At 38.2% G+C, this 22,091-nt stretch overlaps 1 long non-coding RNA gene across 1 annotated transcript in view; it reads right to left on the reverse strand.

Moving 5' to 3' along the window:
- LOC306662498 overlaps window positions 1–21,120 on the reverse strand; it is a 178,751-nt gene extending 157,631 nt beyond the window's left edge. Inside the window, exons 1-3 of the long non-coding RNA XR_013764131.1 lie at window positions 21,010–21,120; window positions 19,349–19,507; window positions 18,604–18,773 (exon numbers count right to left, since the gene is read on the reverse strand). This is a non-coding gene — a long non-coding RNA (uncharacterized lncRNA). The remainder of the gene's footprint in view (window positions 1–18,603; window positions 18,774–19,348; window positions 19,508–21,009) is intronic.
- Window positions 21,121–22,091: the final 971 nt, after the last annotated feature.

Below are 22,091 nucleotides of genomic sequence, written 5' to 3' on the forward strand. Positions count from 1 at the left end.
ACTGTAGGCCCTAATCTAATGTGACTGGTTATGAAAAGGGAATTTCAGCCACAGACACACATACAGGGAGAGTACAATCTTAAGATGAAAGCAAAGATTGGGGTAATGTTTCTACACGCTAAGAAATGCCAAAATTGCTGGCCAGCCACCAGAAGCTAGAGGGGAGATGTGGACCAGATCATTTTCTTACAGCTCTTGGAAGGAACCAACCCTGCCTACACTTTGGTCTTGGACTTTAAGCTTCCAGAGCTGTCAGATCACAAATTTCTGTTGTTTAAGCCAGCCAGTTTGTGAAATGTGTTATAGCAACCCCAGCAAAAACAAAAACAAAAACAAAAGAAAACATACACACAGGAGGTCCTCATGGCAAGAGACCTCTGTACGTCTCATCAAGCTCACCTCTCTCCTTCCTCTCATGTTATGCCTCTCACCGGCATGCCACCGATTAACTAACTTGTTATAGTTACGTGGGCTCCTCAAACCATCCTATGGCTTGTTCCTTCAATGTATTTTCCCTTTCTAGAGTACGTCCATCAGTGTTGCAGAATCATCACCACCTCCTTCAGGAAGCTTTTCTTCTTTTCCTTTATGCCTGACACCCAACGAGGTGTTAATTGCACTTTCCTCTGCTGTAGCTGCTTCTGGTGCCTGCTCCTGTGGTAGCCCTCACCGTGTACTGTAACCTGAGTATTTACAGGTTTGCCCGTGCGTATCCCCTACAGGGGATATTGCTCTCTGTAGCTCAGCACTAACATGACCCTCCTTGAAAGCTTTTGAGATGTTTTACCAACTGCCCCTCCCCAACCATAATGTAGGGGACTATAAAATGGCCATATAATTGGAGAAAAGAGAATGGTACCATGATTAAATGCATCAGTAAAGCTGGTGAGAATGCGCTCTACTAATGGAGATAAAGGAGAAGCTGTGATAGCACATAAAAAGGAAAATGGGAATGGCAGGATGCCTTAGTTCATTTTCTGTTTCTGTATAAAAGAAAGAGATTTGTTTAGTAGATAGTTCTTAAATCTGGAAATCCAGGGACATGGTGCTGTCATCTGCAAGGGCCTTGTGCTGCTTCAGGTCACATCAGCAAAGTGGAAAGGCACACATATACATTTGGAAGAAACAAAATACAAGGAGAAACCTTGCTTCATAATAACCAGAACTTGTTTGTATGTTCTAGAGCACTGGGGATTGAACCCAGGGCCTTGTGCATGATATGCATGTTCTCTACCACTCAGCTACATCTCCTAGCTCCCTTCTTAATTTCTTAGTCACCTCTTAAAGCTTCCACTACTTCTCAACATTGTTACATTGGGACCAAATTTCAATATGAGTTTTTAAGGGGACAATCTAATCAGACCATTGCAGAGGACTGATTCAAGGACTGCTTGATAGAAAAAATTTAGTTAGCAGTTGTCAATATTTTAGTCACACTTAGGAACATGATCTCAAGAAATGGATGCTTCAGAGTCTCTTAGCTCTTTGCTGTTAGACCTTGTTTTAACCAACTCCCCTTGTTCTGTTTTCATGCTTCCCAAACAGTCTCTCTTTTCTGTTGGATCTCCCTAGTGACCAAGGACATGATGATTTTATGAACTCCTTGTGTTTCCTGTGCAGTGAGTGCTCATGACAAGCAGGTAAAGAAGCTTTGGAATAGATTGGGGAGAGAAGGCTTGAATCATGTCATAGAAAGAATTTCTGCACTGAATGAGACACGCTTGTCAAATGGAATTAATAAACTGTCATGAAAGATATCCCAGTCTCCCATGGGTACTGATTAATGCGAGATAGTGAATCAAATCAACCTCGATTTGTATTAATTAGGTAAATAATAACATAAGTCATTGAAACAGAAGCACTCTCAATGCCAGTGGTTTAAAAATAAAGGTGTATTTCTCACTTGAGTCCTCACATCGTTCTCCTTGCTGGTTGCAGTGAATGAGGACTCTGTCCACACAGTGATTTGATCCTGGCTTCTTAATGTGTCTTATTAAGCTGGAAATTGTAGAAAGAAAGCAGATTTGTTCTTACGTAGAAGAAAGCCAAAAAACACATGTGGGTCTAGACTGACCACCCTCAAGCAAGGGAGACTGAAAAACATGTTTGAACCAGGTGTTTACGAAGAAGAGAACTTGGCAATTGGTCTGCTCAAGTGGTCTCTGCCACCTGAAGGCATAACATAGAAAGACTCAAGATCTTTCCTTGGAATCATCCTGGCCAATTCCAGATTCACCTTTCTTTATCTACATCTGCACCAGAGGGATCTGTGCATGTTCATTAACTAAGTAACCCTAACTCCTTTCTCTCTCTTTGGCATCCATGTGACTTTATTCATCATCTCTAACTGGAAAGGCTCTCAAATATCTTCAGCTCTCCTTCCTGTGCTCCAACCTTACATTTCCAACTCTTGGATGGATACCTTTACATGAGGTTCAGTCACCCCTTCAACTCAGCACATCACAATTGAGTCCAGCAATCTTTTCCTATGTTAAACTCATCTTTTTCTTGTCCAAGATCTCAGACACCACCCTTGTCTGACTCACTTTCTATCCTTTTATGCATAAGCACAACACCTTGCATGCTGTTGGTTATTAATAGTTACATTTTGAATGAATGTTTCCATTGTGGAGGTGAGCATTGAAACTACAGTGTGCTCCTATATGCAAAAAAAAGTTTTTATTTTTCTATAGCTTATCTGATTTTCTTCACAAACACCTGCTCCTCTGATAATCTAAGCTAATTGCAAACTCAGTTGTACAAAATAATTGAAAATCTCTCATCAGGTAACTCTTTTTAGTCCTCAGATGTCCCCTTCTTCTGCCTCATGATAGAGGCCTCTAAGTTTTTGGCTGTGTCCTGCTGAGTCCTGGCTGTGGTCCTCAGCTACCAAGTCCATTTAATTCTACCAAGCAACATACCTAGTAAACATCCCTACCCTCTGCACTATTAGCTAACTTCTGCATTGACTCCATACAATCCTGGAATTTCCAGTGCTCAAGAGGAATAGGATGAGAATCAGGAGAACCAAATGTAGACCTCCCTTGGCCTAAACATACCACCAGTGCTAAGTCTGCTCTGATGGGGTCCATCAGTGTTGGTGTGCAAGGAGAGGGGGCATCTGTGAGACTGATCCTTCCCACATCCCAACATGGAAGAACCTCCTCTGCTCTCTGCTTTGCTTATAACTTGTGACCCTACCCCTTTTCAGAATTCTCCTATTGGAGGGAGGAACAGCCTGCAACATGCAAACCCATGCCTGCTTCCTCTGGTTCCTTCTGGAATCCAGCAGGAGCCTGCTTCTTCTCATTGTGGCCAACACTTGCCCTGCAGCATGTCTCTTCTTTTTCAGGGATACTGGCTTGCCAGCGTTCCCTGAGATGTACAGTGGAATGACTTCTGAGTATTACAACATGCAACAGAGAAAATGAAAACCACACTTAAAATATAGTTTGATATAACAAACATTTATTAAGTAGCATTCATTATTCTAAGAGCTTTTTAACTATGAACTCTAATTCCATTATAACCTGAAGTGGGTTCTATTGTCATATCCAGTTTACTGACCAGGAAGCTGAGGCATAGAGCAGATAAATAACTTGGCCAAGGGCACAGAACTTGGGTTAAGTTCAGCAAGGATAGCTCAAGAATCTCTATTTTTGATCACTATGCTAGGCAGCCTCTTTGTTTTATATTTTCAAAATCTGACTCTAATTTAGCCTAAACTAAAAGGATATTTCATTACCTCACACATTTTCCTAGAAGCAGTAAATTAAAATACCAAGTGAAGATTTCTCTTTGGAATAGGGAAGAAATCCATGGGACCAGTTCTAGTGTCCATGGCTTATCATAATTTGAAAACCAAAAAACTATAAAACACAACATAGGGAGGAATTTAATGGAACTGCAGTTTCTGAAATTCTCATTAGGTTTAAAGACTTTGCAAAGTACTTTGTTTTCCCTTTTCTGGAGTATCTTCTTAGTCCTCCAATTCAGCACTTGTCCATGTGTGTGAACTTGCATATGCACACCGACACACACATGCATGCACACACTCGCTAATGGCAAAGGTCAATTGTAATCCTGCAGCCCTATTCCAAAGTATTTGGGGCTCTCGATCAGCAATAAGAGGCCAATCTGGAGTGTGATGCCCAAGTTAAAGATGTCAACAGGGAAGTACCAACCTTTCTGAGGCACTATTTCATATTTTAGAGATGAGGTGATGACATCACTTTTGCATTCTCTCAAAGAGGAAAAAAGGGAAAAACCGATCCACCGAGTTGGTAATTACACAAAGTTGACTGTCCATCTCTGCTGAAGCTCAAAGTGAGCAGCTTTATTGCTTTATTTTTAATGGTCTCCTGGACTCAATAATATCTCTGCTAAAACACCATTGAGTCTAACATCCTCACCAAGAATGTGGGCTTTGGCCTGACCATCAGGTTAGTGGGTGTTCCTTGAAAATTTTGGGTTTTTTTAGGTATGTGCTCATTAGACATGAAAGCAGATGGGTTAACTGATTTAAGATTTTTCAAAATGCTTCATGGGATGATGTAGGCCCATAACAAAGATTTTTGTGGGGAAGTAAATTCAGGAAACTTGATTTTCTTTATCCTTTGAAATTTCAAAGTTTGCATTATCTTAGGGAATACTCCAGAAGCCCTACAATAAAGGATCATGATTAATTTTACATAACTTGGTTTTCCAAAAATTAAGATTTGATCAAGAAACTCCTAAGTCTTTTCACTATGCATGCTATCATGCTACAGAACTAGAGTCCCATGTAGTGTTGGGAAATCTTGCTGTGAATTTCTGAAAAAGACTCTCTTTAATCTGAGAATTTCTCCATGGATCTTAAAGTCACTTATTCATTCATTGCATAGACCTGGAGACTCAATTTGTATTTGTTTTATAAGTTTCCAGGTGGGTAATGACACAGTGCATGGGAGAAAAATGAAGAATCTTTGCACATAATAGGATGTCTTATGTCACCAACAAGCATAGAGAAATGGAAGTTATTCCCTACCTTTCCAGCATTCAAAACCCCTGCTGCTGAATTCACTTTCAATTCTATGAAATGATATGGGTGAGCTCTTACAAAAAGACCCCAGGCCTTAATGTTGACCATTTATTCTGCACCCTCTTTCTCCAAGGTAATTTATTACTGCTGTTACTAATGAAGACATTACAGGGGATAAAAGGCCTTGCCTGCCACCTCTCACCACAAAGCAGTGCTTCATCAAAGGAAATAAAATATTCCTGAAACTGACGGCTGGAGAAAACCTTGTCACCACAGTGACAATGTCAAGTGTGGTATGACACTTTTGTGTATATTTTCTTTGTGCCAAAGAATTTCTTTGCCAATACAGACATAAATAATGAAAGGAAAGTGACTTTTGCCAGCACAGAGGATTAACTGTACTGTTGAGAAAACTTTAGGAATATTTGGCATGAGATTGCAATTTTTAATTTTTTCCCCAAGGATTCTGCACGAAATGCTTTTCTATAAAGCATTTAAATAGTTGCTTTTCTTCACATTGGATCATGGAGAGAATTAGGACATTAACTTGCTTCAATTATATACTGCCATTTGATCCCATTGACTCGGTTACTCATGGAAAATATTTCCTGCCAGATCAAACACACTCAAGGCCAAAGTCACAGGATTCTGACTTTACGTGCTCTGTTTTGCCTCCTTTCATTTTGCCTGCTAGATTATCATAAACTTCCCAAGCAAGGCGGCCATCCACAATGCAACTTAACCTCTTGCTGTGAGAATTAGTGTTCACTCCACTTAGGTTCCTGCAAGTAATTTCTTCATAAAGGCTTTCTCAAATGGACCCTAGGTAGTAATTTGTATTCTTTTCCATTCTTGTTCTATTCATTCACACTTTGAAACAGAATTGGAAAACTGAACTCTGTGTAGAAGAAAATTGATACCAAATGGTATTCGATATTCTCACCCCTCCACTAATTAGTATATAGGTTTACTGTTTCAATAGACATACTAAATGCTAAATAGGAGTGGCTCAAACAAGATAGAAATTTCTTTTTCTCACATAATTATCTATACATTATTGAGTCTAGGACTCAAATGGTGGCTCCAAAAAAAAAAAAAAAAAAAAAAAAAAAGACAGAGTCTCCAGAATCCTTATATCATGTATGGTGTGTTTCTCATCCAAGTGGTTTAAGGTGTATAACTACTATGTCTTCTTTCTTCTTTCCTAAAAGGAAAGGGTAGGTAAATCTCTTTTTTCTCAAGAATATCATCTGAAAGTTGTATTTACAGCTTCTCGCATCCTATTGACTACAGCTTTGTTGCTGGATCACAACCTGCTGCAAGAGAGAACAGGAGGTGTACTTTTTGTCAATCTGGTGGTCTTTGCTGTGCTACAAGTTTTTCTATTACAGGAGACAGAAAGAACAGATATTAAGTAATAGCTGACAGTCTCTGTTATACCTATGATATCCAATTTGATTCTTACTATGATTTTGTAAGATGCAGATTAATATCCCAAGTTTTCAAGTGACAAAATTAAGGCCCAGAAAGCTTATGTCATTTTCATATTGTTACCATTCAAAAATTATAAGGATCTACTTTCAAACAACTAGGTAGCATGCCACAATTGTGTGGATTCCTGCAGAAGACACAAGACTCCTGACTCAGAGAAAGAGGACTTTATACTCATTGTACAGCAGGAAGTATATAATATTCATATTGGTTCTCCTTGTCCTCAAAATTCTATGGGGAAGCATGAAATGGACTTCATAGATACAATATACACACTGGGTTTGCAACACAGGTGAGAAACTTGAACCTAGGAAATTTCAATCTTTTAAAGAGGCTATAAGGAAACCTACTCAACCTTTACCATGAAGGGAAACATATTTTTTCAGTATCCTGGCAAAGAAACAAATATCTGCTCCAGTGAGAAACATTCTCTCACCTCCAAGCTGTTTATTGTACAAAAATCTTTGAAGATAACCTCAAATAAAAGTTTCTCTGTTGGAAAGGCATGCAGAAACTGAGAAGACCATAGAAAAATTTTTCCCAGCATATAGACATCTGTCAATTTCCATTACAATAGAGGCATTTCTTAATAAGTCTCCCATGTACCCTGAGCATGCTTCCATCACAGCATTCCTATTGTTTATTGTAATTGTTTGTACATTGGGATCTCCATATTAGAATGTCCATTCCTTGAAGAGAGAGGTCATGTCTTTTATAGCCCTGGCACCTAACATTGCTTGGGAAATGGAACATGTTTAATTACTACTTTGAATAAAGCTTTCTTGATCTCAGCATGTTAAAATGTGGTTTACTTAAGATACAGAACAAATCAGCAAACATTATATGTTTTTGGATCCACTCCAGGTTCCCCTTGCCTGGATCTTAGGATAGAGGGCTGATTTTCATCATCCAAACCTCAAATAATACTCTCCTGATTATTGTGTCTAAAATTTCACTCTAGAGAAGTCATGTTACAGTATGTATAACTACTTGATATAATCCTGCTTGTTTATTTTCATGTTTCTTATCTGACCACCTCCACCCCAGAATATAAATTCTAGGACTTCAGGGAGTCACCTATCATTACTATAACCCTAAATCTTAAAAAAGTATCAGGGCTATAATAGGAGTTTCATAATAATTTTTAAAGGAATAAGAATGAATGAGTAAGTTCAGCAGATATCTACTAAGTTTATATCACTTGCTAGGAATAAAATATTTTGTGGTGTTTTAGTGGCCCAGAGAGAACATTGTTACTTGAGGTGGCTGTTACGGTTTGGATACAAGGTTTCCTGCAAAAGCTCCTATGTTAATGCAGGAATGCTTATAGATGAAACAATTAGATTATGAGAACTTTAATCTAATCAGTCCATCCTAGTTTGAATGGACTAACTGGGTGGCAACTATAGGCAGGTGGGTCACTGGGTGTTTGTCCTGGAAGGGTTACTTCCCTGCAACCTCATAACCTCATTCTCTCTCTCTCTCTCTCTCTCTCTCTCTCTCTCTCTCTCTCTCTCCCCCCCCCCCTCCTTGCTACCATGAATGAAGCAGTGCTCCTTCCCATGCTCTTCTGCCATGATGTTTTGCCTCACCTTGAACACAGAGCAATGTAATTGGTCCACAGTGAACGTCCTCTCTGAAACCTCCATTTTGTTCTTGTCAAGTATTTTGGTCACAGCAACATACAGTATTAGTTTGGGCACTGAATCTCAAATTCTCACTGCAAATGTTCCACCACTGGCTTGGACGAGCCCCACACGCTTCTCTTCCATAAGGTGTCGTGTTCCTGTAGATAGCTTCAAGGCCTTCTTCTGGAGTTGTCTCCTGGACCTACAGCAACCATCCAGCTTTTTAGGCATTCTGAGCTCTAGTCAGGTAGCTTCAGGAGTCCCTTCTGATCAGTTGTGTGTCCCACAATTCCAAGAACACCATGGTTTACCCACGATGCTTACCCCTTCATCAGACTCACCTTACCTTTCTTTTGCCTTTCTACTGCCTCTCTGTGATCTACTATAGAATTTCTTAACCATTAAGTCTTTCCTATGAATTCCCTGAGATATTCTGTTGAGTATCCCAACACTGTTTCCTGAAACAAAGTGGTCTAATTCATGGTGATCAATTTGTTTTGTAAGATATATCAATACTTATTTTATTTATTAGATACCCATTTCCAAAAATGATGTGAAGAAAAAAGAAAAAAAATCCATATAAACCATAAAAATAGTAAAATCCCTTTGGGGAAAAAGTCATTATAATTTGTTTAAATACTGACAAATATTGATATCAATGGTGAATATGGAGATGGGGCATGAGAGGAATGACCAGAGGGAAATTATTAGTATATTTAATTTTCAAGGCATCATTGATTCTAAATGAATTATAATAGTAGGGCTGTGTATTGAGAACTCAATTATTAACCTAATATTAATAATAAGTATCAAGATTTTTTCACTTTTATTAAAAAATAATTATTTGAAAGAAGTCAAATAATTTGCCACAAAATTTTTAAATAAACAAATGATAAAGACTCTATTCAAATCCAGATTTTCTAACCCCACAACCACTACAATTTTCTTCTTCAAACATTCCAAAATACTATTAACAGGGAAAATAGGAGAGTTGAAAACAAATAAATAAACTATTTCCAAGCTGGGAAAGAAGAGAAGTACAAGAAATGTGCAAACACTGAGTATTTTGTGTATATTGAAGGAATAAATATAACATACACCTCAATGTCTCAATCATTGATATAAATTCCTTTAAAAATGTTAAATGGAAAACATTTTTTTGTCTATTTTATTTTAGAACTGTGCCAGTTATGAGAAATTTAGAATATCAGTCATGTATATGTCTTATTTCAGAAAATGAATGTTAGGAAAAAATCTCCAGTAAAGATCCTTGCACCTCCAAAATATCTCACCCAAATGTTTCCAGAAACTAGAGGGAAAAGAAATTTTTTAAAAATAAATAAATATGATGTAATCATTCTACATTAAAAATACACCAAAACATCATATTTGCTAATTAAAAATAAAATAAAAGGTTCTAATTAAAGATGAAAAATTGCTAACTAAAATAAAATTAAAATTAAAAAAACCCTAAAAACTACCAGGTGCAGTGGCACATGCTTTTAATTCCAGTGGCTGAGGAGGTTGAGGCAGGAAGATTGCAAGTTCAAAGTCCCACTCAGCAAATAAGCAAGACCCTAAAATTAAAAAGGTCTGGGGATGTGGCTCAGTGGTTAAGTGCCCCTGGGTCTTTTCAGCAAAATTCAAGAGAATCATTTATTTTGAGTTCATGTTTGCCTATGTAATAGAGTGTTTTTTTATGACAACATTCAGAACGGTTCTCAGGGACTGGTTTTATTACAGTATGTTAATTAAACTCAATTTGCCATTATTCCCTATAGGTATTCTTTAGTTTTACCCCTAAGATTTCCAAATACACCACACACACACACACACACATACACCTTCCCTCCAGAAGGAATGTAAGAAATGTGTTTACTGTCATAATAACCCATCATTGAGAAGATGCCCAACTTTCTAGTTTTGCAAATAGTAAGGATGAAAGATAAGAAGGAAAGGCAGGGCTCACTTGTCATAAAAGTAAAATGGATAATCAAGACCTGTGCAAAGTGATAATGCCTATATTTTTCTAGATACTCAAGTCTCCCTTTTATTCTCTTAAGATGGTGAGGAAGCTGTGATAGGAAAAGGAAAAAAAAAATTAAAAACAGCATTTGGGGCCCTGTGTTTCCCCTTCTGGTGTTTTAAACTACAAGAAAACACATGATCCTCTATTTTTAATATTTACTCAATATCCAGAAAGTGAAACTACCTCAACTTAAATAGGCCCTTAAAATAAAGGCTCCTTTATTTTCATGTTGAGTGGATTGTTGAAATTTCCATTCTCTTTACCCATTTAATGAAACTTTGGCATCAAAAATTCAAGAGTGCATCCTGAGCATCCTTACCATATATGCTAATAATGCATTTTACAAACCAAAAAATAAAAAAATCATAGAATGTGTGAAAGAAGAATATTTTGTTTAAGTGAGAGCCATCTTCTGCCTGTTGTAAAATGACATTGCTATATTCTGTTTTACAGACAAGAAAAACGATGACTACTGGGTTGTATGTATAACCAGCACACCAAAAACTACCCCAAACTTAAACTGACTCAGTGAGGAGAACCACTCTTAAAACCACGGAGAAAATGACTCACAAACTTATTTTCTAATTATCAGAAAGTATCAGAGAAGGAGAAATGACTCCAGGGATGTAAACGGCCTAACAGAATAATTAAAATTATAATTAAATAAAACCAAGTCATGACAGGCCTACTTAGCTCTACAACTCCCTCCAGGATTATTGTGCTATTGGGGGAAGAAGGAAAAGAAATTACTTTTCAAGGTTTTCCAGTGTAAGGGAGTTCTCCAGACTTTCAAAGGGAGCCAAGAAGAATTACAGTCACATACTGATGTTTCAGTCAACTTTGGACGCCTTACACGATGGAGGTCCAATAAGGGTCCCCATGAGGAATCCAGAACTGAAAAATCCCTATTGTCTAGTGACATTATCATTAACATCATGCACACATTACTCATGTATTTGTGGTGACACTGGCGTAAACAAACCTACTGTGTTGGCAGTTATATAAAAGTATAGCTCAAGCAATTATATATGGTACATAATACCTGATGATAATAAACAGGTGACTGGATTAGGTATTTACTATAGTATACTTTATCATTATTTTTGTGTGTACTCCTACTACTATAATTAAAAAAAAGTTTACTGTAAAACAGCATGCCACAGTGTGCCAGCACAGCATCAAGCATCTCGTGTTCAACCACATCTCTAAATTGCATTGAGGCCCTGTTAAATGATTGACCTGGACCACCCCAGCGAGGTGTGTGTAAGTGCACTCTGTGGTTTCCCACAGTAATGAAATCACCTAACAATGCATGTCTCAGAGCCTGTCTCCATTGTTAAGCAATGTATGGCTGTAAATATCAGAGCACCCTCCCAGTCAGTCCTACTTTACTAGCAATGTGGTCAAGGAGACTGACCTTATACCTTTCATCTTCAATTCCTTGGCTTCAGAATTTCTGGGTCAATAACAACATGCATCACAGAGTTGTATAAGGACACCATGTACAATCAATGTATGGGCATATTTGATATTTAGTATCACTACTAATAGGAGGGATGCATCAAATAGGGGAGTAAAGAGTATTCCAGAACTGCTAATGGAAAATGCTGATGGTAAAAGCACTGAGCCAGGCTTAATGGTAAGAAGAGCTTTCGTGTAGAGTTGAGAGTTAAAATTGGAAAAGTCTCCCTATAAGCTGAGGACGGGATTTGGAAATGGAGAGGGGAGGCAAGAACTTGAGCAGTTTGCTCTCTCTCCTATGAAGTGCAGACACCAGAAAGCCTTTCAGAGATAAGGAATAGGTAATGAACGTAATGAGGAAAGGGATTTGCTTTCCTTGAGTGATTTAGTCTACTCTCCCAGCTTACAAAGTGACTCAATCTATAGCATCATATATTTTTAAAAGTAGTTGTTATTATTGAGAAATCAATAGCTACCTCTTTGACTAGGATGTCTACAAATCAAACTGATAGACCAGAACCAGCATTGGCAAGGATGTAGGGAAACTGAGCCTTTATTCCCTGCCCATGGGGATGTAAAATGGCGAGGCCCCTTGGTAAAACAATTTGGTTAATTCCTCACAAAGTTAAACATGAAGCTATGATGACTCAACAGACCCACTCCTAGGTATACCCCAAGAAAACTGAAAACAGTTGTCTACACAAAAACTCTTGGTAGTCATAGAAGCATTGTATATAATAGCCCCGAAGTGCAAACTACCCAAATGTCCATCAACTAATGAATGGGTAAACAAAAAGTGGTTTAACCCCATACAGTAGGATATTATTCAGCCACAAAGAGAAAAAATATTAACCTTGAAAACATTATGCTAAGTGAAGGAAACCAGACACAAAAGGTTGTAATATATGATTTGTTTACATAAAATGCCCAGAATTGACAAATTCATAGAGATAGAATATAGATGAGAGGTTGTCAATAGTTGGGAAAGGAAGGAAATAAAGATCAGCTACTAATGTATGTGAGATTTCTTTTGAGGTGATAGAAATACTCTGGAATTAGATAGTGATTTTGGTTGGACAAGTTTATGAATATATTTTAGAAACAACTGATTTTCACACAAATGAATTTATGGTATGTGAATTCGATTTCAGTAAGAAGTTATGGATGAGGAAAAAACCAACCCTCTTCAATAAATTATATTAAATTAAATTGAAAGCAAATGGGAATCTAGATTTTTTGAAATGCTTTAATGAACCTACATGAGTCACTTAATTCCTGTTTCTTTCTTTTCCTCATCTGGAGGAAGAACAGAGCAATACTTGCCACCCACATTTGTGATAAGACCTGAGTATATTTTTGAAATGCCTATGTTTTCTAGCAAAAGGTGATATGTAAATTCAAGGTATTATTATGAAGAAAGAGACAGTATTGAACACAAGGTGGCTTTAAATAGAGTCACAATGTAGCAATGAATCTTAAACATATGTGCAGGTATTCCTTTCTCATAGGGAGTTGGCCTACTTGACGCACGATGGCTCTGAGTGGGTCATCTTTGGGGACAAATCCTGGGACAACCGTGCACACACACACATGCACACACACAGAGCTTTGAGATTCAAGCTCTATTATCCCAGTTATCACATAGACCTGAATATTAGATTCTATTCTCCAAATAGTCCACAAAATTGTCAACTCCACTGGTTATTGGAGTTGAAAATTTTAGAAAATTAGACTAAACAGTCTCCATTTAACTCAGATAATGGTGCTCAAGAGGAGTTACCCAAGTCATGTTTGCTATAATAAAAACCATCTCAATCCTCTTCGTTCAGATTTCTTTTAAGACTGTAGACAGAAAGAATAAGATTCTGAAATGTGAAAAATTAGCATACCCATTTCCTTGACAGTAAACATTATTGCTTCAACGTTCCATGGAAGGGAGGAGCAGCCTGGGGCAGCACACTGAATCCTCAGTCCAAAGAGCCACTGCAAATCGTGACTGCTCACCTTGAACTCATCAGGAAATAAATACACTACTGAAAAAAGGGTCCTCCTGCTCCTCATTCTTGATGTACAAACAATGCTAGGATTCACACGTTGCAGAAGCCAAAGCAGGCAGACAGGACCCTGGTTCACTCTCTCTATACCCTTCCTTGGGTCTGCCCTGCCCCTTACCACTGGGAAGGCACATGAGGAAGAAGGTGCTTGTGCCTTCACGTTGAGAGACACGTGCCTGCAGCTTCTCCTCGGAGTAATCAGCTAAAGGATAGGTAACAGTGAAATGCTTGTTGGACAGGAAGGCCCTGAATCTAGAGACATACTTCCACTCCAGCCCTTCCCTACCTCCAAATAGCCACAGAATTCAAACTGAAAGACAGGCTGAGGACCGATGTAGAAATGTCCATAAGCAAGGTGAATTCAGGGATTTGCAACTTTAGGAAAACTTCTCTTTCTCTTCCCACATTCCCCTGCTATCCCATTGAAGAAGAAACGTTCACCAACACTGCTTTCTCAGAAATACCATACAGGAAAACAGTCGCCCTTCTCTATCCCTTTTTATTTGTGCTTCCTTATGGAAACCCAAGTGATGAATAAGCTGATTGGTTAATTTGCTTCAAATAAAGAGTCTGGATCCTGCTGCCATCTTGGGATCCAGGCTTTTCCCTATGCTGGATCACTGTGTTCAGTGGTGGTCAGTGCCCTTCCACCCCTCAGGAGATAAGCAGACCAAGCACCAGAGTTGCAAGTTTGAGATGAGAAGCTGAGGCTGGGGATAGAGATGTGGGGAATTGGGGAGGGGAGGCAGGAAGGAGCAATTCTTATGTGACTTGTACATAGTTTGTAACAGGTTAGATTCAGTTGCTTTGAACAAAAACACAAATACTATTGGTTTAAAAAGATATAGGTTTACTTTCATTCCCCCCTCCCCAAAAAAGAAATACCTGAAGATAGATAAGGCAAGTCTGGCTATGAGCTTCATAATCATCAAGGACAGAATTTTTCTGTTTTCAATTCCACAATCTTGGCAGGTAACTTCTATTTTCAAGGTCACCTGAAGGTTTCAAGATAGCCACTGCAGCTATAGACATGGCATCCATGCTCCAGGCAGTAGGAAAAGAGAAGGGTTCAGAGCAAGGACATACCTCCCAGCTGAATCAGTTCCTTGGGAACCCCACCCAACAACTTCTGCGTGCATCTCATTGGCCGCTGCTAGCTGCCAGGGAGTTTGGAATGCGTAGTCTGTTAGAACGGAGTGCTGACCTGAACAAAATCATACGGGGTCACAGTGTGCTACCAAGAAAGAAGGGAAGAATAACTTGTTAGTTTCAGGGAACAATCAGATTAGCCACGTCTACTGCTATGGGAAGGAGTAGAAGATGGAACAAGTTAAGACTCACTGTGAAGTGCATCCATGAAAGCAAAAAGAAATGGCAAAAATTATTTCTCCGTAATATAAAAGTAAATAGAAAATAAGGAAGTTCTCTGAAAAAAAAAGTACCATTTCTCCATTAAACACCCGTGATATAAAAGTAAATAGAAAATAAGGAAGTTCTCTGAAAAAAAAGTACCATTTCTCCATTGAACACCCACGCATGTGCACGCGCATATCCATTTTTCCCAAACAAATGCGAAGAAAGGAACATGGTTATGGAGGAAACCATAACCCTAACCACCTATATAACTTCTAGTAAAATATTGTTGCATAAGATTGTGTGTGTGTGTGTGTGTGTGTGTGTGTGTGATGGAGTGGTGTTCCTGTTTTATTCAGAGAAAGTCCAAGACTTTCTATTTAACTTTTACATGTATAAATATAGCTTAACTGTACTGAAGTCTCATTATAAAAATTAATAACCCAAGTTAGGACACAGTTTGTTCCTATGCAAGGACATTCCTAAAGAACAGCTGGAGGTCAGCGTTTCCTCTGGGTCCCATCACTAAGTTAATGGTTGGAATTAGTGCTGCGAAGTGAACAGTCCATGACAGCACGAGGCTTTACCGTGGAGGCCAAGCTTTAGGGAACAATGGGATAAAGACAGACCAGACAGGGCAGGCCATCCGGAACACTGCCCAGAAAAATTCCCAGTACCTCTGCCAGCTCCCGAACTGCACAGGGGGATTTCTGCTGTTACACAATCAGCTGGTTTATCTTGCCTGTATGGCATGGTGAGAGAAGGCTGTTCAGGGCCCAGTTAAATCAGTTGCTCCAGCTGCTGAAATAGTAGCTTTCTTAAATATAAAGTTGGAAAAACAATATTAAAGCTTGGGCTGTTGGTTATCTTTTTCCAGAAAATGATGCATCATATCATAAACAAAGAATAATAAAGATTTCTGGGAGGAAATTTGGTAGGAAATCATATGACATCCTTCAGAGGAGGCAAGGAGGCCCTTTCGTGACTTTGTCCTAGAGTTTAGGGAAGATTGCTTTGTCACTCCTAATATAGACACACTGAGGTGTCATTACTGGAAGTGAGATGTATGCACACACATACACGTACAATATCTGAACCATTTTAAAATGAGAAAATGCAAGGACAAAAATTGATTATAGATTCACAATGGGAGATGTTTACTTTTTAAATGACACAAACATTCGCATGTATAGAATAATAATCTTATCTGAAGAAAATTCAACAAATTTCAAAGTTGTATTTATTACTCCTGTTGATTTTCAATGACTGTTAACCCCAGTGTTTTTAGAGTGTTAGTTTCTGAACTCAGGGTTACGTTACTGTAGTCATAATAGGGGGGAATCCTGCTTCCATGTGCATCAGGGTTGTCAGAGACTATAATTGGTAATATAAATTTTTTAAAAATCTTACAGAGCCATCCATCTCTGATAACACATGCTATATGCAAATCTATTTGCAAAGTGTTGTTGCAAATATTCCTTAACCATTTTCTATAACTAGTAGCTGTCTTCTGAACTGCTCAGCAAAGGGAAGAGGAAATCCATCCCCTTTCATTGTGTTAATCAGTGACAATTATAGCAGGCGAGCTTACCCCTGTGGCTACAGGTAAGAAGTTCTACACCATTAGATTCTGGTCTCATCTCGGAAGTCAACTGGGCTGACCCATCCAAAGCCCTGGAGTTCCCTTAACTCTTCTAGAGGTTAGCAAGAGATTGTGCTCTCAAGTTCATCCTGGTTGTACACAAGTTCATCCTGGTTGTACCCAAGATCATATCTCAAGTTTTTTTCTCTGCACTTGGTTAGACCCAACCATCCATTTGCGAAGAGTGATTTGTGCAAATGTTATCCCATGCATTATATCAGCAGAGTGATTTGTGCAAATGTTGTCCTGTGCATTGTATCAGGTCTTTCAAGAGCTGCCCCACCTTTAAAACACATTTTCAAGGGGATCCAGCAACACCAAAGAGGTGTGGAGAGTGCTAAGATTTAGATTTGTCTGCAACTGATTAAGAATTTGCTTTCTGACTCAGAATTGCCAAGAAGCAGCCTGCAGGCTGGATAAAGAAGGTGAACAAGGCTGTCAGTAGCAGAGAACAAGCGTTCTCCCTATTCCCTGCCGACTGAGTGGTCAGCAGCCACTTCAGAGCACACCAATGTGCGTCTTTCTCTTTCAACTACAGTGACTTAAATAGTTATCTTCTGGGAAATGCATTTTAAAATTGATCTCTCTGTGACCGAGATAAGCTGGCTCTACTCAAATAGGCAAGAAGCAGAGGCCCAGCAATTTATTCCTGGTTTCACCTCTTACTAGATGTGTGACCCTGATAGAGTTTTTTAATTTCTCTAAATCTTAATTTTGCCCATCTCTAGAATGGAAGTCTTGCTGGTGTTGCAAAATTATCTATATACTGTCCTAAGGCAAAGAGTAGAGTTTCCAATGATTGTTACATTTCTTTATCACCCCTCAGAAGGAATATTGTTAGTAGATAAGAAGATAACATTAGTAATTATAGCATGCCTTACAAGGCCAAGTTTTACCCCTGACATCAAATTGCTTATGAAATTGAACTTAAACAAGAATCACATGGAAGTCTGGTTTAAAACACATTATCTTCCCATCCCAGGAAATTTGAATTTAAAAAGTTTTCAGATGAATCTGTATTTGAACAATCTCACCCATGATTTTTGAATCTTTGAAATCTATAAGATTAGGGATATAAAAAATATCATTTTGACTTACTCTAATAACTTTCGCTTTTAGATTAAAATATGCATCTGAACAGTTAATAAAATTTTACAAACCTAGTTTTTAAACCTCTATGTAGACATTGCCTGAATCCCTCAGTGCTTCTATTTAGCTAAGGCAAAAAGTAGAAACTGTAAAACTTTCTGACCTTTGCAGGAGGTAAAATTCTAGTTCAAATGTCATGGCTCTCTGTAAAACCACCTGAAAACTGCATCCTTCCTTGTGGGATTCATCAAGTCTTCTTTAGTTCCCCAGGACAATTTTGGCAAATTGTACTTAGATTCATTGCATGCAAAGGCCCAGCAATTATGAGCTTCCTGAGGGGCAGACTCCACCATATGCTTATCTCCTTCCTCCTGCAGCTTAGTGCTAGGTACACAGTGAGCCTTACATAAATGCACACTGATTTTGCTATGTTGTAAGTTTCTCAAAGTAAATTATACTTACTTTACAATTTTTTTTTTTTACATAGAGAAAATTCACATGTAACTACTGGCAACATTTTGAAATATTTGTTTGAATTTCCAAGTATATTAAACTCTTTAAGATGTTTTCTAGTGTCAAGTTACTGCTCTCAGGAAGAAGTGCAGTAATTTGCTTAGAACTTTACTCTAGCGTCTTTTATAAATACGATCCTGTCTCTTTTGTTGTGCAACTTTTTAAATGGATTGGCAATGGATGGATGATCAGCAGCTTCTTTTATAAACATCTGAAGACACCAAACACACACAATCATAAAAATCCACATCAATTTAATGAAAACTTAATTACTCTTTCTTAGCAGGAACTATTATAAAACGGAAAAGACACAATCAACTTACCTCCTGCTGAAATGCCAGGAGGGACCTTCTCCTGAAGAGCTCAGGGAACTGGCAATTGTGCCCTGAATTGCCACAGGCTACAAGAGGAAAAGAACAGCAAGCAACATGCCAACCGCGGCTGGAGTGAAGAAGGCTTCTGAATTGGTCCCTGTCCTTTGGGAACTCACAGTCTATGGAGAAAACAAACACATGAACAATTAGTTGCCGTTTTTGAGGGAAAATGCCCAGGGTCAGGTTTGACAGATTGGAAAACATTTGAAGTGAATCTTAAAGGATGAATAGGAGTTCACTCGATGATATCTCTAGGGACAGGTGTTAGGTTAATTGATCTTGTTTTTCAAAATAGGCTCTGAACATACGACATATGAACCCATGAAGGAGTGAAGCCTCTGCAGATACTAACAGCCCCGCCGACACGTTTAGACTACATAAAAACTGGTTATGCTCATGGAAATTTGGGGAGTAGCATGTCCTATTTAATAGGAGAGAAAGAAGGAAGAGCACATAAAATAGGATTTATTCATTTTCACTAATAAAGACTAAGTCCCTTTGTGTACTCTTGTTAATTCATGAACTTTTCAATTTGTATGCCAAGGACTCATCCTGCTGTTTTGAAAAAAATGTGTTACAGATAATCTGCAGGATTTTATCAAGGCCACATGACCTTAATTTTTACTTCTGCCTCACTCTGCTCAAAATCTACTCATGTTGGGGTTTAAACTGGATATTTAATTAGATTTCTTACCGACACCTAGTGGCAAAGATTGGAATCGAGGCTATTTCAACAGTGGCATTTGTGCCACTGCTTTGGTCCAAGGTGGTTCTCATATTCAAAGCTCTCTTTTCTACCCATCTCATCCAAATGATACCAAAGCAAAACAAGGCAAGCTGTTTGGTCTGAAAACTGATTAGAGACAGGAAAAATGAAAGAGAAGAACAAGGGAGGAAAATAGATGGGTACGACTATTTGAGAGAATGGGATGGAATCACAGAGGGGCAAATCGGCAATAGAGCTTTTTATTCTTATTTATTTATTTGGTAAGTGATGATTCATATTTTGTTTCTGTCTTTCCCATTTAGATTTGAAAAGTTAGGTTAAACATGGTTAAGATGATTTTGACATCCAAGGCACATCCAAATTTAGATTTAAAAAAAAAAAAAAATGAAGAGAGTTTTATTGACAATGAATTATAAAATCTTTCCCATTCTTGTTTCTGTTTCCTTAATCCCTGTCCTACTTACCGCATCATGTCAACTTCTATTTTCCCCTATAAATGGATCTGATTAACCTGTGAGTTAGTGTTGACTTGCTCCTTCAGCACGCACTGTCAAAAACCAATGAATCAACCAAGTCACAAAAAGCAAAAGAAATGTAGCAATTAATATATTAATTTTTAAAATATTTGAAGTATACTAGAATACAGTGTGAGTGCATATGGGAGCTATAAGTGAGCCAAAGGGACCAATCCTAGACAAATACTACGCAAGAGTTCCAAGAAAAATCACAGGAGAAACTTTTGCCATAAAGCTTTGAGAAAACAAGAACAATGCTAAAAGACTGAACTCAACTTAAAACACTAAAACACATTTTTAAGAATGCAGAAAAGTGAACCCACAACTCTCAACATGACTCTGGAGTGGGTAATTAAGCAGTGGTCTTGGTTATATCATAATATGCGAAGAACTTTTGAATGCATTTATCTTAGTAAAAAAATAAATAAACATGCAATGAGGAAGATGCTTTGGTAACATCATTTTCCAGTTGAAGAAACTAAAACTTAAGGAGGCCCAAGAGTTGTAGGTGATAGATCTAAAATTTGAACCCAGGTCTTACTGTACCAGTCAAGTTCTTAAATGCTCAGGATGTGCTGAGCAGATTGACTTTGTCTAGAACTTCATGTGGATAAGAAAAGAAGGGAGGAAATAAAGAGGCTTCAGTTAAAATATAAGTACTCACCCGTAGAGTGGTAGGAGCCGGATCTCCAGTCTCTGTCCCAACTCTGAGTTCCACTGAAACATCATCAATATCTATCTACATGCAGGGAATCAAATCCCGTGGCTGGGGGAGCAGGTGGGAGGCAGTCTAAATATAAGCTGTCCTCAACTTCACACTAGTACTCAGGTCATGGTTTCCAGTGATCTATCTATGTGAAGTGTCATTTCCAAAATGATCTAGGATTATGAGAAACAGAGAAGATGGAAGGGATGGACAGGAACCAGCATCACCTGCCCACATGTCATCAAGCTGATATGGGCTTCAAGGAAAATCAGTATGACAGTCTGGTCCATAAACCACCAAGTACATGGAAGCTGGCATGAAATAGATTGAGTGGGCACATAGGTGAATCTGTTCCTGAAACACCAAGATACTAAGCCCATCACTGCAAGACTGATACCATCTACTACCTGTTGATGAGGTATGGCAACTGCTGGTCTCCCAGAGCTGGTGAAGTAATCCAGAAGGTTGTGACAGGGCAGAGTCTGCATTAGCAGTGAAGGAGTCAGTCCCTGCAGCTGAGAAGGACCAAGGGAAACAGAATGACAATAAAGATGCTTGGTTTTTAATCCAGGATCTCCAAAAAGCCATGAAACATGACTTTAGGATGATGTGGGAGATTTGGAGCAGGGGAGTAGGGGTAATAAGAGAACCATTGCATGATGTCTTTAAATAATACCTATATTAAAAGTTCTTATTTTAGGGAAGCCATATGTTCACTTGAATTTTCAACAATTAGTACTCGAAATGTATCATATTAGCACCATACAGCAATATAACTGGATGCTACAAACTGTGACCTGCAATTTTATCGTTTTTAAGAGAAAATATCATTACACATATATTGTTTTACTGTTTTGTACTTGGCAGCATGGTTTTGAATTTTAGGTGGTGCACACTGAAGTGGATTTTATTCATATTACTATTACCTACAGCCACAAATTTGTCTCTCTCTCTCTCTCTCTTTTTTTTTTTTTTTTTTTTTTTGTATAATTCAGGGTCATTTAATTACTGAACCACATCCCCAGCCCTTTTTATTTTTTTATTTTGAGGCAGGGTCTCACTAAGTTACTTAAGTCCTCATTAAATTACTGAGGCTGGCTTTGAACTTGCAATCCTCCTGCCTCAGCCTCCAAGTCCCTGGGATTACAGACATGCGCCACTGCGCCTGGATGCCTTGTCCTTTAGTTCAACAAATCTCTCTTATTAACTTAAAATACCAGGTAACTTGATATCAAGTAAATACATTTTTAACTCAAAATCAATCTATGTCCTTCATTTTTCTAAATACTCTAAAACAGAGACAACATCCTTTTATTTCTTCCAGATATGTAAACTCATAAGCAAGGACAGCAAGCAGAGACACTTTAATACTCAACAGTCCTACTTTCACTGGTGCCTGTTCCCAAATGATAATGGACAAATAGCAATAATTTATTTAACAGTTTTGATCAGAAGGTTAATGACCAAATATTAAATATTAAAACAAAAG

This window comes from Sciurus vulgaris (assembly GCF_902686455.1).
Source record: "Sciurus vulgaris genome assembly, chromosome: 5".
Lineage (NCBI taxonomy): Eukaryota > Metazoa > Chordata > Mammalia > Rodentia > Sciuridae > Sciurus > Sciurus vulgaris.